This window comes from Pinus tabuliformis, chromosome 2_2 (assembly GCF_031772625.1).
Source record: "Pinus tabuliformis cultivar Carrire ecotype Pingquan chromosome 2_2, CPIR1, whole genome shotgun sequence".
NCBI classification, from domain to species: Eukaryota; Viridiplantae; Streptophyta; class Pinopsida; order Pinales; family Pinaceae; genus Pinus; species Pinus tabuliformis.
In genome coordinates, this window is record NC_142300.1 from 557417808 (window position 1) to 557434046 (window position 16239).

Here is a 16239-nt window from a genome sequence, read left to right on the forward strand (position 1 = left end):
GTGGGTCCCTTCACTTTATTCCTAAGCTCCTGAGTTTTTTCCCCTCTCCTTTATTTCCTTCTCTGGTCCTTGTTTATGTATGTTTTTTCTATGATCTCCTTTCTTTTATTTGATTTGATTTTAGTTTATAATTTGAATTTTGTTATTAGAACTATTGATTTTATTAATATTATTAATATATTTTTTAATAATATATTGAGGTATATATATTAATCAAACATTAGTTATTAATATTAATATATTTTTTGTTCTTAATATATAGAGATATAGATATTTGATTCTTATTGTAATATAATAAAAGTTATGATGAAGTATTAATAATTATCAAAGTCATATAAAGATTTTTAGATAAATAAATCAATAAAATAAATTTATAAATAACTAATTAACTAATTGGTTGGTAAATAAATTGCTTATTTTAATTATTTATTTTGATTCCTTAAAGTCACATTTCATTTTATATTATTTTTCTTTTTGACAGTTAAAAATTTACCATTGTATCTCTGATATAAATAGGTGATCTATTGATCTTGCTCTCCAACCTTGTCGTGATGACGAACCTGGATAGAACAATTAATAGTTAATTGTTGTTAATGACTCACCAAATTCTAAGGAATATAAAGTCAGTAGAACTGAAAGAAGCTTATAAATGGGCACACTCAGCAATCGAGTCTGCTACACCCAATCTCCAGTTTAAACAAAGTACTTGAACTCCAACAAAAATTCGTAGGCTCGATCTTGTAGGGCTGCTTCCATCAGGGCACCAAATGGAAGTGCCCTCGAGAAAGTCATATCTTCTTGGCACACCCCTCCTGCCAATCCGCAAAAGAACTAGAGGGCAAGTGCATGTTCACCCTTAGGTCATCCAAGTTCCTTTCATTGCAGTCTTCATGGAAAATATAATACCTCTTCCTCTGCGTATTCTCAACTAAATTCCAGAAAATCTTCCATCCTGAATTCTCTGACCATGTTCGGCAGTGTAGAAAGAGAATGGTTAAGAAGATGTATAATCTAAAATAAAGTTTTTAATTTTTGTAGGATACTAGAGTAGGTAACAAATTATTGCATCTCATAGTATTTTGGGAATTGATCAATGCTATTTTCACTATGAAATTTATGAGGATTGGTTCTAATCATGGAATGTCCATTTTCTTCTTAACAATAGTCTAAGATAGATAGATAATTTTGGTATTTTAACTTGGAGTTGATAACCTCTTTATAATATATTAGTTTTTTTTTTCTCTTAAGCTCATTATTTCCCGACAATTTCTCTTTAAATTTTGAAGTAATAATATTTTTAATATTATATGAATTCTACAAAATAATATGTTCTTTTATTCTCCGATGGTCTAGCCAAGATTGGACATCCTTATGCCACCCTTTCTTGAGCTGAAGGGGTAGGTTTTGGCTAGAGTTAGAAGCAATTTTAGGAAATCTCTTGGAATCCATGATGTATATATTCTTCTTATATATAACATATCTAGTTATAGCCATGTTTTCAATGGGGGGAAGACTTGCTTCAATCAGGAATATAGGGTAAGGAAGATTTCCTTTAGATTGGGCATCCTTATGCCACCCTTGCTTGAGTTGAAGGGACAGGTTTTGGCTAGAGTTAGAAGCAATTTTAGGAAATCTCTTGGAATCCATAATGTATATATTCTTCTTATATATAACATATCTAGTTATAACCATGTTTTTAATGGGGGAAATAGTTGGTTAAATCAAGAGGATAGGGTAAGGAGGATTTTCTTTAATATTGAGATTCTAGGTTATAAACGGATTTCAGATTTCTTCAATCTTCCTCCATGACTCTCTAGATATACTATAACACCAAACATCACACCCATATAAAATAATAGGAGTGAAAAGAATTTCGAAGAAGAGCTTATTTTTCTCCCAATTCCAAAGAACTACCAACTTACAATATTTTTCAAGCCCATAGTAAGATTCTCAACCTCCATGTATCCTTTTCTCAATGCTATAATTCATATTGAGCTTATGATGGACGTCAATTCCCAAATATTTGTATGAAAGAATTTCCTCAAATGAGTTGTTTTCATATATGAAAGTATCATATGCAATATTTTTGGATTTAATTATTTAGTTTTGTTAGTATTTATAGTTATATCTACTAATATCCATGTTGGAGCAAAAATCTTGGAGGATTTTGAGATAACTTCCAAGATCGTAATGGTTCCTTGCCAGAAGAATAATGTTGTCAACATAAATGAGAACATTTATGACCATACCAGTGAATGTGGGGCCAACATAAATTTCATCTTCCAAACACCCTTCTAGCTTATCAATGTATATGCCAAAAAGGGTAGGGGATATGGGACACCCTTTCTTGACTCCAATATTGCATATCATTTTCTAACCAACCCTTTATGGTCCTAAGATTATAAACAAAATTCTTGCACCACCTTGACAGAAGAACCCTCAACTCAACATAAACCATTATCTTTACTAGTCTCTTCCATAGCTTTGTTCTAAGAATGGTTTCAAAAACGTTTCTAAATTCAACCAAAAAAAAGAAGAGATTAGTTTTATTATCGTAGAATTCCTCTATAATTATCCTAAGAGTAACAAGATGGTCAACGAGTGAATCATATATCTTAAACCTAGCTTGGAATTTAAATCTTTTACTAAGGTTTTTCACGCTAAAAGATAATCTTCTTTCCAATGTCGCATTGTGACAAAGATTCTCTCAATTTGAAAATAAACCATGGTCCAATGTCATATTGTGACAAGGATTGTCACAATATGAAAATTAACCATGGCCAAACATGGCCAACCATTATATTTTAGTGATCATAATATTTATCTTAGGGTTTATATACCATGGGTTTATAATATTAGTCCCTTGGGTTTAATATTATTCAACCATGGAAAACCATGTTTAATAGAATCAATCATGGTTAACTATTGTCCAACATTACATTGTGACAAAGATTGTCTCTATATGGAAATCAATCATTTTCTCAACCATGGTCCAACTTCGCATTATGACAAACATTGTCTCAATACGATAATCATGGTCAACCTTGTTCAACCTTGGTCAACCATGTTTTATAAAATAAAAAATGGTAATCCATGGTCAATCATGGTAAACCATGGTCGAATGTCGCATTGTCACAAAGATTGTGTTGACATGAAAATCAACCATGGTTAACCATGCTCAACCATAGTCCAACATTGCATTGTGACAATGATTGCCTCAATATGAAAATCAACCATGGTCAACCATGGCAAACCATGTTTATTTTAGTGTTTATAATATTTACCTTAGGGTTTATATACCTTGGTTTTATAATATTAGTCCCCTGGGTTTAATATTACTCCCTTCGGTTCATAATCCCTTGGAGTTTTAGTGTTAATCTCTTGGGTCTATAATATCAATCCCTTGAGTTTATTATTCCCTTCGGTTTATAATATTAATCATGGTCAAACATGGTCAATCATAGACAATGATAGTCAACCATGGTTGATGTTCTCAATATGAAAACCAAACACGGTCCAATATTACATTCTGACAAGGATTGTCTCGGTATGAAAATCAATCATTGTCTCAATCATGGTCCAATGCCACATTATGGCAAAGATTGTTTCAATATGATAATCATGATCAACCATGGTCAATAATGGTCAACCTTGGTCAACCTAAGACTTTTAAAATAAAACATGGTCATCCATGGTAAATCATGGTAAACCATGGTCGAATGTCTCATTGTCACAAATATTGCGTTGATATGAAAATCAACCATGGTTGCACATGCTCAACCATGGTCCAACATCGCATTGTGACAAGGATTGTCTTAATTTGAAATCAACCATGGTCAACCATGTTTATTTTATTGTTTATAATATTTATTTTAGGGTTTATATACCTTGGGTTTATAATATTAGTCCCATGGGTTTTAATATTATTCCCTTGGGTTCATAATCTCTTGGGGTTTTAGTATTAACCCCTAAGGTTTATTATTCCCCTAGGTTTATAATATCAATCCCTTGGATTTATAATATTAATCCCTTGGGTTTACAATATCAGTCATGTTCAACCATGGTCAATCATAGCCAACCATGGTCAACCTTAGTCGAGTGTCACTTTGTGACAATGAATATCTCAATACGAAAATCAACCAAGGTCCACTATCACATTGTAACAAATATTATCTCGATATCAAAATCAATCATGATCAACCATGGTCCAACATCAGATTATTGCAAGCATTGTCTCAATACGGAATTAAATCATGGCCAACCATGGTCAACCATGTTTATTTTAGGGTTTGTAATATTTATCTTAGGGTTTATATACCTTGGGTTTATAATTTTTGTCCAACATCATATTGTGAAAAGGATAATCTCTATTTGAAAATTACCCATGGTCAACCATGCTTATTTGAGTGTTTATAATATTTATCTTAGGTTTTATATACCTTGGGTTTATTAATTTAAGAATTCATATTCCTAGAGTATAATATTATTCATATGGTTTATAATATTTATCTTAGGGTTTAATATAAATACCTTGGGGTTATAATCATTATCAACAATGGTCAAACAAGGTCCAATGTCACATTGTGACAAAGATTGTTTCAATCATGCTCAGCCATGTTTATTTTATCGTTCATAATATTTATCATATGGTTTATATACCTTGGTTTATAATATTTATCTTAGGGTTTATAGTAGGATTTTCTCAATATGAAAATCAATCATGGTCAACCATGGTCGATCATGGTCAATAATGATCAATCATGGTTAACCATGGTAAAAAATGGTCTAGCGTCACATGGTAATCTAGGGGTTCATACTCTGTTGGGGTTTTAGTATTAATCCCTAGGGTTTATTATTCCCTTGGATTTATGATATCAATCACTTGAGTTTATTATTACATTGGGTTTATAATATCAATCATGGTCAACCATGTTCATTGATAGCCAACCATGGTCAACCTTGTTCGAATGTCTCAATATGAAAGTCAAACATGGACCATCATCACATTGTAACAAATATTGTCTCAATATGAAAATCAATCATTGTCAACCATGGTCCAACATCTCATTGTGACAAGGAATGTCTCAATATGCAAATCAACCATGGCAAACCATGGTTAGCCATGTTTATTTTAGGGTTTATTATATTTATCTTAGGGTTTATATACCTTGGATTTATAATTTTTATCCAACATCACATTGTGACAAGGATTGTCTCAATTTGAAAATCAACCATGGTCAACCATATTTATTTTAGTGTTTATAATATTTATCTTAGGTTTTATATACTTTGGGTTTATAATATTAGTCCCTTGGGTTTAATATTATTCCCTTGTGTTCATAATATCTTGGGGTTTTAGTATTAATCCTTATGGTTTATTATTCCCTGCATTTATAATACCAATCCTTTGGGTTTATAATATCAGTCCTAGTCAACCATGGTCAACCTTGGTTGAATGTCGCTTTGTGAGAATGAATGTCTCAATATCAACCATGGTCCACGATCACATTGTAACAAAGATTGTCTCAATATGAAAATCAATCATGGTCAAGCATGGTCCAACATTGGACTTCGACAAGGATTGTCTCAATATGGAAATCAACCATGGCCAACCATGGTCAACCATGTTTATTTTAGGGTTTGTAATATTTATATTAGGGTTTATATACATTGGTTTTATAATTTTTATCCCTTGGTTTTATTATTCCCTTGGGTTTATAATATCATTCCATTGGGTTTATTAATCTAAGGGTTCATATTCCTATGGCCCAATTCTATTCCTTCTTTTTTCACATGTGGTTCACGGACACCCGCGATCACTGGGTGGCCGCTACGTCCACAGAAATATATGAGCTTGATAAAGGGTATCAAGCCTTGCGGCCAATAGCTAGGCCTAACCCCAAGGGCTTTGGGGAGAATTGACCCTGTGACCTCCCGAACGATGAGGCACTTATTTGACTAGTTGAGCTAACCCTTGGGGCTCTTAACATTATTCCATTAGATTTATAATCCCTTGGATTTTCAGTATTAATATCTACGGTTTATTATTCACTTGGGTTTGTAACATCAATCATGGTCATCCATGTTTTATAAATTCAATCATGGTCAACCATGGTCCAACATCGCAGTGTGACGAATATTGTCTCCACATGAGAATCAACAATATTAGTCCCTTGGGATTAGTATTATTCCCTTGGGTTCATAGTCCCTTGGGGTTTTAGTATTAATCCCTTCAGGTTATAATAATGATCCCTTTGGTTTATAATATGAATCCCTTGGTTTTATAATATCAATCATGATCAACCATGGTCAATCATAGCTAGTCATTCTCAACCATGGTTGAATGTCGCATTGTGACAATGATTGTCTCAATATGCAAGTCAACCATTGTCAACCATGGTCGAACGTTGCATGGTGAAAAATATTGTCTCAATATGAAAATAAATCATTGTCTCAACCATGGTCCAACTTTGCATTATGATAAAGAATCAACTATGGTTAACCATGGTTCAATTTGCATTCTGAAAAAAAAAGATTATTTTGATTTGAAAATCAATCACGGTCAAGAATTTTCAACGATGGTTAAATATGAAGGATTATCTCAATATTGGAATTAGGTCAAACATGGTCAAACATGCTTATTTTAGGGTTTATAATATTTATATTAGGGTTTATATACCTTGGGATTATAGTTTTTATCCCTTGGATTTATTAATCCATGGTCCAATGTCACATTATGACAAAGAATCAACTATGGATAACCATGGTTCAATGTTTTGTTGTGACAAAAAAAAATTGATTTGAAAATTAATCATAGTTAAGCATTTTCAACCATGGTGAAATGCCACATTGTGACAAGGATTATCTCAATATGGAAACCAATCAAGGTAAACCATGGTCAAATATGTTTATTTTAGGACTTATAATATTTATCTTAGGGTTTATATACCTCAAACTTATAATTTTGATCCCTTGGATTTACAATATCAATCCCTAGGGTCTATTAATAGAAGGGTTCATATTCACAGGTTTTAATATTATTCCCTTACATTTATAATCCCTTGGTTTTTTAGTATTGATCCCTATAGTTTATTTTTCCATTGCGTTTATAATATCTATTATGGTCAACCATGTTTTATGAGTCCAATCATGGTCAAACATGGTTCAACGTCGCATTGTGACATATATTGTCTCAATATGAGAATCAACCAGGTGTAATGTCGCATTGTCGCAATGATCAACCATGAATGGTCAACCATGGTCCAATACCTTGCGAATAATATTATAACCTCAGAATATGAATCCTTATATTAATAAACCCAAGGGATTGATATTATAAACCCAAGGGAATAATAAACCCAAGGGGTTAATAATAAAACCCTAAGGGATTACAAACTCAAGGGAATAATATTAATCCAAGGGATAATAAATGCAAGGGACTAATACTATTAACCCTAGGGAATATAAGCCGTAGGGTTTTTAGTATTAATCCCTTGGGTTTATTTTCTCTTGGATTAATATTATTCCCTTGGGGTTTTAGGATTCACCTGTTGGGTTTATTATTTTCTTGGGTTTATAATATCAATTCCTTGGGTTTATTAATTTAAGGGTTCATATTCATAGGGTATAATGTTATTCAAAGGGTCTGCAATTAATTCCCTTGGGTTTATATTCCATTGGAGTTTTAGTATTAATCCCTTGGGTTTATAATATTATTTCCTTGGGTTTTTTGGTCTAATGGTTTATATTCCAATGATTGCCTTAAAATGAAAATCAACCATTGTCAACCATGGTCAACCATGTTTATTTTTGGGTTTGTAATATTTATCTTAAGGTTTATATACCTTTGGTTTATTCCCTTCAATTTATAATTCATTAGGTTTTTACTATTAATCACTTGGGTTAATATTATTTCTTTAGGTTATAATCCCCTGGGTTTTAATATTAAATCCAAAGAATTGATATTATAAAACCTAGTGTTTTTAGTATTAATCCCTTGTATTAATATTATTTCATTGGGTTTATAATTCCTTGGGTTTTTAGTATTAATCCCTTGGGTTTATAATCCCTTGCAGTTTTAGTATTGAACCCAAGAGATTGATATTGTAAACCTAAGGGAATATAAACCCAAAGGATTATAAACCCCAATGTTTTTGGTATTAATCCCTTGTTATTTCTATTGTTATATATTTATCATTGATATATACAAATGAATATTTTACCTATATCAACCACATTAATATTTTTAATATAGTTTTGCTAGTGCATTAATGTACATTAACATACATTAATATACATTACTATACATCAATGTACTTTAATTAATATATATTGGTGTGCATTACAGTAATGTACATACACTAAAATACATTAATGCAGAGTAATGCATATTTAAATACATTAATATACTAATTTATATTTAAATACATTAATGTACATTAAGGTTGGAGTGCCTTTAGGTTTTAGTAGTGAAACCAGTACACATATTTAGTCCGAGTCACTCAAACCACACGCATGTTTAGAATAAATGTTCATGGTGTTATAGTTCTCATTGAGATTCCAATAAACTTGAACATATTATATAGCTAATAATTAATCGAGAAGAGTGGGTAAGATGTGTGTATTCAGTTTTTTCTTTCATTTTCGGTAAACGATATTTTCTTTAGCCGGTTTTGAATAATGCATATATAATGATTTTATAAACCAATCGAAGCGATAAGAAAACAACTTAAAAATTATCCAGGTAACACAAACCAATTGAACAACATGACTGGACATACAAACCTAATTGCTATTATGAATTGATAAAAAAACCCTAATCACTCATAACATGAAGATCCAAAAACAATGTAGAACAATGCCTCTAATAAAACACTGATGAAACATCAATGATGTCAATTATCAGTAAGGTGTTGTGAATTTCAATATAGTTCCCTACCTTAATTCAATTTGCTAATGTATAAAAAAATTGATGATGGAAAAAATTACATTATTTATTAAAACTGGTATATTAATTTTTAAAAAAATATCCTATTTTTTATTAATTAAAATTGAAAAAGAAAAAAGTTAATTCATTTTTTTAAACTTATAATTGAAAAAAATTATCAAACAAAAATCAAAATAATAAAAAATGTAATACCATATAATAAAAAAATGTAATTCCTTTTCAATATGATATAAGAAAATATCAATTTTTGTAGTAAAAAAGAAATCAATCCCAAAGTATGAAAAAATCAAAAAATTCTTATTGTTTTAAAACAATTTTTTTTTTTTTTGGTAGGTAAGCACCCATGGGGGATTTGAACCAGTGACCTATCGCAAAGAGTGCCTTAACAGTGCACCCATTCACCATCAATCAAATGCCCTGTGGGATTGTTTTACAATAATTTTTAAATCTTATTGTTTTTATATTATTTTAAAAGAACTATTAACAAATTTAATATTTTTTGTGTTCAAACTTCTGTGATCCATAATGAATTAAACAAAGTCTTTCGGTAGAAATCACATAAGAGAAATTATTGGCCGACGTGTTTCGAACCAACAAGTGTGGTTCCTCATCAGGACCATATGAAGAGGCAAACCATGGAAAAGGCTTAAATAGAGAGCAATGTAGAGACATAATTTCAAGTAACAACTATATTTCAACAATAATATTTAAATTATGATATTAATTTGTTAATATATTAAAAACAAATATTATTCAGTAAAGGCTATATTAAATGACTAGTTTTTGAAAAAATAATATTTAAATTTATTTAATAAAACCAAATATTACTAGTTTTGGAAAAATAATATAATTTAAATAATGATTTTAGTTTATTAATTTATTAAAAATATTAATATGTAACAGTTAGTTTTTGAAAAATAATATTTAAAATGTGATATTAGTTTATTACTTTATTAAAAACAAATATTAATAAGTAACTTCTATATTAAACAACTAGTTTTTGAGAAATAATATTTAAATTAATTTAAAAAAAATGTCAAACTTTAAAGGAGGGGAGTCAGCAAAAAAAAAAAAAAAAAACAACAACAACGAGTCAAGACCCTAATATAGACAAGATCATTTTATAAATAATTATTTAAATTAATTAAAAATATACACAAGTCAAAAGATATATATATATATATATATATATATATATAAAGAAAAGTAATCAATAAATAAAATGGGGTCAACAGTAAAATATGGGGCTCGGGCCCATTAAACAAATAACAAAAATACTTAAAGGGGTTAAGAATGAATAGGATGATAAAATACATAAAAACATGAAGGATCAAGAAAATAAACTCTAATGAAGAATAAATCAACAACAAATACTATGAAGAGGATGTCAATACCTACATAAAAATACAAACAAACAAAATAAATCACAAAAAGAAGCCTAAAAGACTAGGAGGACATGACAGGGACCCAACTTCTACTAATATTCCAACCATCATCTCTATTCAAATTATTGGGTCTTCTTTCAATTTCAAGGGCCTCCCTCAATTTACGATGATGGAAACGACTAACTTCAGCAACGACTTGGGCCTTCTCAATGCATATATGATGCTTATATTTATCTACATGCTCTACCAAAGTAGAGTGGGTCCTACCATGCTTGATTTCAGCAAAATTCTCACAAATCCTTTGATTAATCGAGCGGCCAGTCTCACCAATGTAGGGAGTCCCACAAAAGCATGGGATAACGTAAACACCCTTCATATTCTTTGGGTCCACTAGGTATTTTACAAATATAAGTGAGCTCGAGATGGTATTTAAAGGCCTAAAGGTTGAATCCACCTTATGCTTCCTTAGGATCCTCACAATCTTGTCAATGGTCCCTTAGATAAAAGGAAGATGAACACCAGAAAATCAATCCTTGGTATCTTTCTTAGCACTAGGACCTTTTTCAGCTCTGAGGAAAGCCTTAGTAAATTGGTGTCTACTATAACCATTATTAAAGAAAACACTTAGGATATGTGATTTCTCTTCATTGAGATGGTTCTCATCAGAAACTCCTAAAGCTCTAGTTTCTAAGGTGTTGAGAACACCAAGCATTTGAGCTGGGATGATCTGAATTGGCATGAATATATTGTTCCATATGATTTTTCTTACAAAATACCTTATGAGTGAAAGAGTAATCATCATTCCTTGAGAGGAGAACGTCAAGGAAGGGCAGAGTACCATTACATTCAAATTCCATGGTGAACTTTATAGAACTAGATTGATTGTTACGATGGAAGAAAAATAGTTCTAACTTTTCTTTACCATGGGACCAGATGACACAAGTGTCATCCACAAACCTCTTCCACATCTTAGGAAGAAGACGAGAAGAAGCTAAGGCCTTTGATTCAAAATCCCCCATGAATATATTAGCTACCATAGGGGAGAGGGGGGTACCCATGGTGACACCGCAAGTCTGCTCATATAATTCCCTGTCGAATGAAAAGAAAGTAGAAGTAATACAAATACCAACTAAATAAGTCGTATCAGGATCTGTGATGCATTTGATGACTTCGATGGCCTCGTTGATAGGGATTTTATTGTAGAGGGAGACCACATCGAAGCTCACAAGCTTGTCATCTGTATCAAGCTTGAGACTATTTAATGCATTAAAAAATGATGTAGAGTCCTTGACAAAGGATTCTGTATGGCCAACAAGGGGCTTAAGTTTCTGCGCTAAATATTTAGCAAGAAGATAAGTTGGCCCTCCTATCATGTTGACAATTGGTCTCAGAGGAGCCCCTTCCTTATGAATCTTTGGCAGACTATAGATTCTAGGGGTAAGAGGGAAACTTTCAATAAGCTTATGATTGAACGAGATGACCAAGCTACTAGCCTTTATAACAAAAGACACACTTTTGGAAATCTTCCTAAGGGGATCCTTGTTGAGTTTCCTGTAGCTCCCGCTATTATGGAGGTGGTCCAACATCTTCCTACGGTAATCATATTTATCAAGAATAACCAAAACACCACCTTTAACAACTTTGAGAACAAACATATTCTTATTATTGTTTAACAATTTTAGAGCATCAAACTCAGGTTTGTTGATGTTGTTCTTGGGGGGCTTTTCCTTTCTAAGTAAAATTGCACAGCCTTGACGATTGATATCTTTAGTGACATCTGGTAATTCTCTAATACCACATTGAATGTCACAGATGATATCGTCAACCGAGATCTTTCTAGGAGCAAGAGAAAAATTTAAGCCTTTCTCCAAAAGACTAAAGATAGGCATATCAAAAGAAAATATAGAGAGATTGACAACCTTATTACTAGAATAGAAAAGAAAAGTTAGAACAAACAATATTATCCAAACCTAGAGTCTTATTACCAATCCTATTATTATTACAATTATCAGAATTGAAAACAGAGTCACTAACCTCATTAATATCATTATTATTATTAAGCCTAGTAATATATTATTATACAAATTATTATTATTATTATTATTATTATTATTATTATTATTATTATTATCCAAACATAAATTATTATTACTATTCCTAATATTAGTATTCCTATCTGAGGTGAAAATACAGTCACTATTATTATTATTACTAGTAAACCCGAGTTTGATGCTCTGAAATTGTTAAAAAATATTAAGAATATTGTTATTCTCAATGTTGAAAATAACAAGAAGAAATGCTAAAAATAGCATTGCTATAGATAGAATTTCAGGATATATTCCAATTTTAATTTGTCCTTGAATTAAAATTGAGAATTAAAATTCGAATTTAGTTTCACTAGTTGTTTGAAAAATAATTAATTAATTCATCATGAGTTAAGTAATTGGTGAAAATTAAACATGAAGTCTTTGTGAAGACATGCAACAGTTATCCCTTTGATTGAGGAAGTTATCCCTTAATTAAGGAGATAAGGATGAGTTTTATTTGAGTTGTAATTAGTTAGCTCAGTTAACTGAGTTAAGTCCTGTTAAATTAGTTCCAAACAGTTTGTGGAACTAATTGTGAGTTCAGTCAGTTAATGCATGCATGCAACTAGTGTTCTCCAGATAACTGAATATTCTCTCATAAATAAATCATGCATGTCAGTTCAGAAAAAGACCCAGTTGAGATTAAAGATAGGGAAAGTGTACTATGAGTTGCTAGAATATTCCCATGTGAATATCTCTTGCATGTAGAAGGAATTCATTTCTTGAGGATTGTGCAGTTACTACAGAAGTCAGAGTAGTTTTTGAGGTGAGAATCACACAAGTGGCAGCAGGAGGACCCAGGAGAAACTGCGCAAGGAAACAGGAGGCTTGGAGGACTGAAGGAAGGCATATGGGTTGCCTATTCTGTCTATGAGTAGCAGTGAGGGATTGTACTGAGAGATGGATATCTTGAGAGCTAAAGCTTTGTGTAATCCTGAGATATTTCCACTTGAATGATAATACAGATAGTGGGGTTTTTATTTGAGGCTTTTCCTAGAGTATTCTTCTGTGTTTCATGTGTGATTGAATCTTCTTCCCGATTATATGTGTTCTAGTTGATCTTGCTCAAAATCGATTAAGCTTCTGCAAGTCTGATTGTAGAAGTACATTAAGTATTTTTCTTTAATGCATTGCATAATTAGTTTAATTTATAGTGAGAATTATTACATGGTATCAGAGCAAAGGTGATCAAAGTAGAGAAAAATATACAAAGATGGGAGAAGTTCAAAGTTTTGAAGTTCTTGATTGTAAGTACAAAATCAATTCCTTATCACATCTCAAAGTTCACCAATGGCCTTCAATGGCTTGATACTTGAGTATTCCATGGATAGCAGCTCAAATTAGATAGCATGGAAGTGGTATCAGAGGACAATGGTTTGAAGGAGTTCATTGATCAAGAAGTCCCCAGGCCAGTAGCAGCTAATGCCCAAGAATTGGCAGAATGGAAGAAATGTGTGGCGAGAGCGAGGAGGATTCTTCTGTAGGGAGTTCGAGACCATATTGTCCAGAGTATCCGTGGGAAGGAGACTTTGTTTTCAATGTGGAAGACATTGAAGGATCTATATCAGAATAGTAGCGACCAGAGGAAGCTGGCGTTGAAGGACAAGATTCAGAAAATCAAGTGTGAAAAGGGAGACATAATCTCTAGATATCTGAACAATCTCACCACCTGAAAAGATGAGCTTGGAAGTGTAGGAATCACAGTAGTTGATGATGACATGGTGAGCCTTGCTCTCCTTGGTCTTCCTAAGAGGTGGCATAGCTACCACGACTCAATGAATGGAAGAGAGAAACTTCCAGATTGGGAATGACTGTGGTCAGATCTGATGCAGGAGGAGATTAGTAGAAGCACCAGAGATGGTTCTTCATCTAGTTATGTTGATGAAGAAAATATAGCCTTAGCAGGTAAGCACAGAAAGGGAAAGGGAAGGCTTCCCATTCCAAATCGACTTCTTCCCATGGTGAGAAGAAGATTGATAAATCTAAAGTGCGATAATCTAATTGTCATGAGGTGGGCCATTATGCAACTAATTATCCATTGAAGAAATCTAAGAAGGGATCCTCGAAAGGATCAGATGGTGAGGCACTGGCCTCACAGTTCGAATTGGATTTTACCCTCATTGCATGCATGGTTTCATCGATGGTGGGTTGTGTTTGGTACCTGGACAGTGGAGCCTCATTCCACATGACTGATGATAAGAGTTTATTCAGTACCTTGGAGGAGAATGACCTCCATATGCACATAGAGATGGGAAATGATGGAAATTACCGTGTTTCAGGTGAAGGTAAAGTTGTGTTTTAGAGGGAGCATGGAGATCCTCTCACCCTGAATGATGTAATGTATGTGCCTGGACTAAAGAAAAAATTGGTATTGGTCACAACGTTGGAAGAAAAAGGTTATGATGTAGCCTTCAGTAAAGGAAAGATGTTCCTGAGACACATAGCCACGGGTCAGACCAAGAGGATTGGGATTCGAGTGAAGAATCTCTACAAGCTGGAGGTAGATGACTGTGTTGCATTAAGTTCCAAAGAATAATTGGTGCAAAGCCAAGATATTGGTGAGTTATGGCATAGAAGTTTGGGCCACTTGCATCATGGGGCCTTGAAGATAATGCAGCAGATTTCTACCAGACTTCCCAAAGGTAAACTTGAGCAAGTGGACACATGCAAAGTTTGTACCTTGGGTAAGTATGCAAAAGCTTCCTTTCAGGATCAAGACAGTTGAGCTGAAGAAATCTTGGTGCGAGTTCATACAAATGTGTGTGGACCATTCTTGACAGCCTCCACAAATAAACAAAGGTACTATGTTATTTTAATTGATGATTTTTCTCGTAGATGCTAGATCTATTTCATGCAGAAGAAGGATCAAACCTTCTCAAGGTTTTGCAAGTTCAAAGCCTTGGTGGAGAAATAATTAAGAAAGAAGATCAGGGCCTTGCGAAGTGATAATGGTGCAGAGTATGTCTCTCAAGAGTTTAAGGACTTCTACATAGCAGAAGGAATTAAACGTCGGTTGACGGCACCTCATAACCCACAGTAGAATGGGGTGGCCCAGAGGAAGAACAAAACGATTGTGGGGGCAGCTCAGGTAATTCTACATGACCAAGGCCTACCACTTCATTTGTGGGCTAAGGCATGCAACACAGTGGTTTACTTGAAGAATAGAATCCCGCACTACATACGTGGGATGAAGACACCAGAGGAAGCTTTCTGCGGGAAGAGACCAAATGTGGATCACTTCAGTATCTTTGGCTCATCAGTTTATTGCCATGTGACCAAGGATGCTCAAAAGAAGTGGGATGAAGACACCAGAGGAATATTTCTCTAGGAAGAGATCAAACGTGGATCACTTCAGGTTCTTTGGCTCTTCACTTTATTGCCATGTGACCAAGGATGCTCGAAAGAAGCTAGAGCCAAAATCAGAGTTAGGGATACTTGTGGGGTACACTGATACTCCCCACAACTATCAGGTGTATTTGCCTCCCATTCAAAGGACAGTGGTTTGTAGATATCTTAAGTTCGATGAGTTGAAGGCCATGCTATTTTCCCTTGAGAGGGATCTCAAGTTGCAGGTAAAGGAGGAACTTTTAGTTCCTAAGGAGGAGGAGCCTCAGACTGATGCGAAGAAACCCCATCCACTCATGCAGAGTCTTCCACAGAGGGGCGGAAACACACAAGGGAAGCTGACAGATTGTTGATGGATGTGAGAGGGAATGTGGGAGAGCCATCTTCTCAGTGCAAACAAAGGAGGTCACCTGAGTGGTACACTGGTTACATGGCCCTTGTTGGGGAATGTGTAGAGACCGAACCATATTCCTTT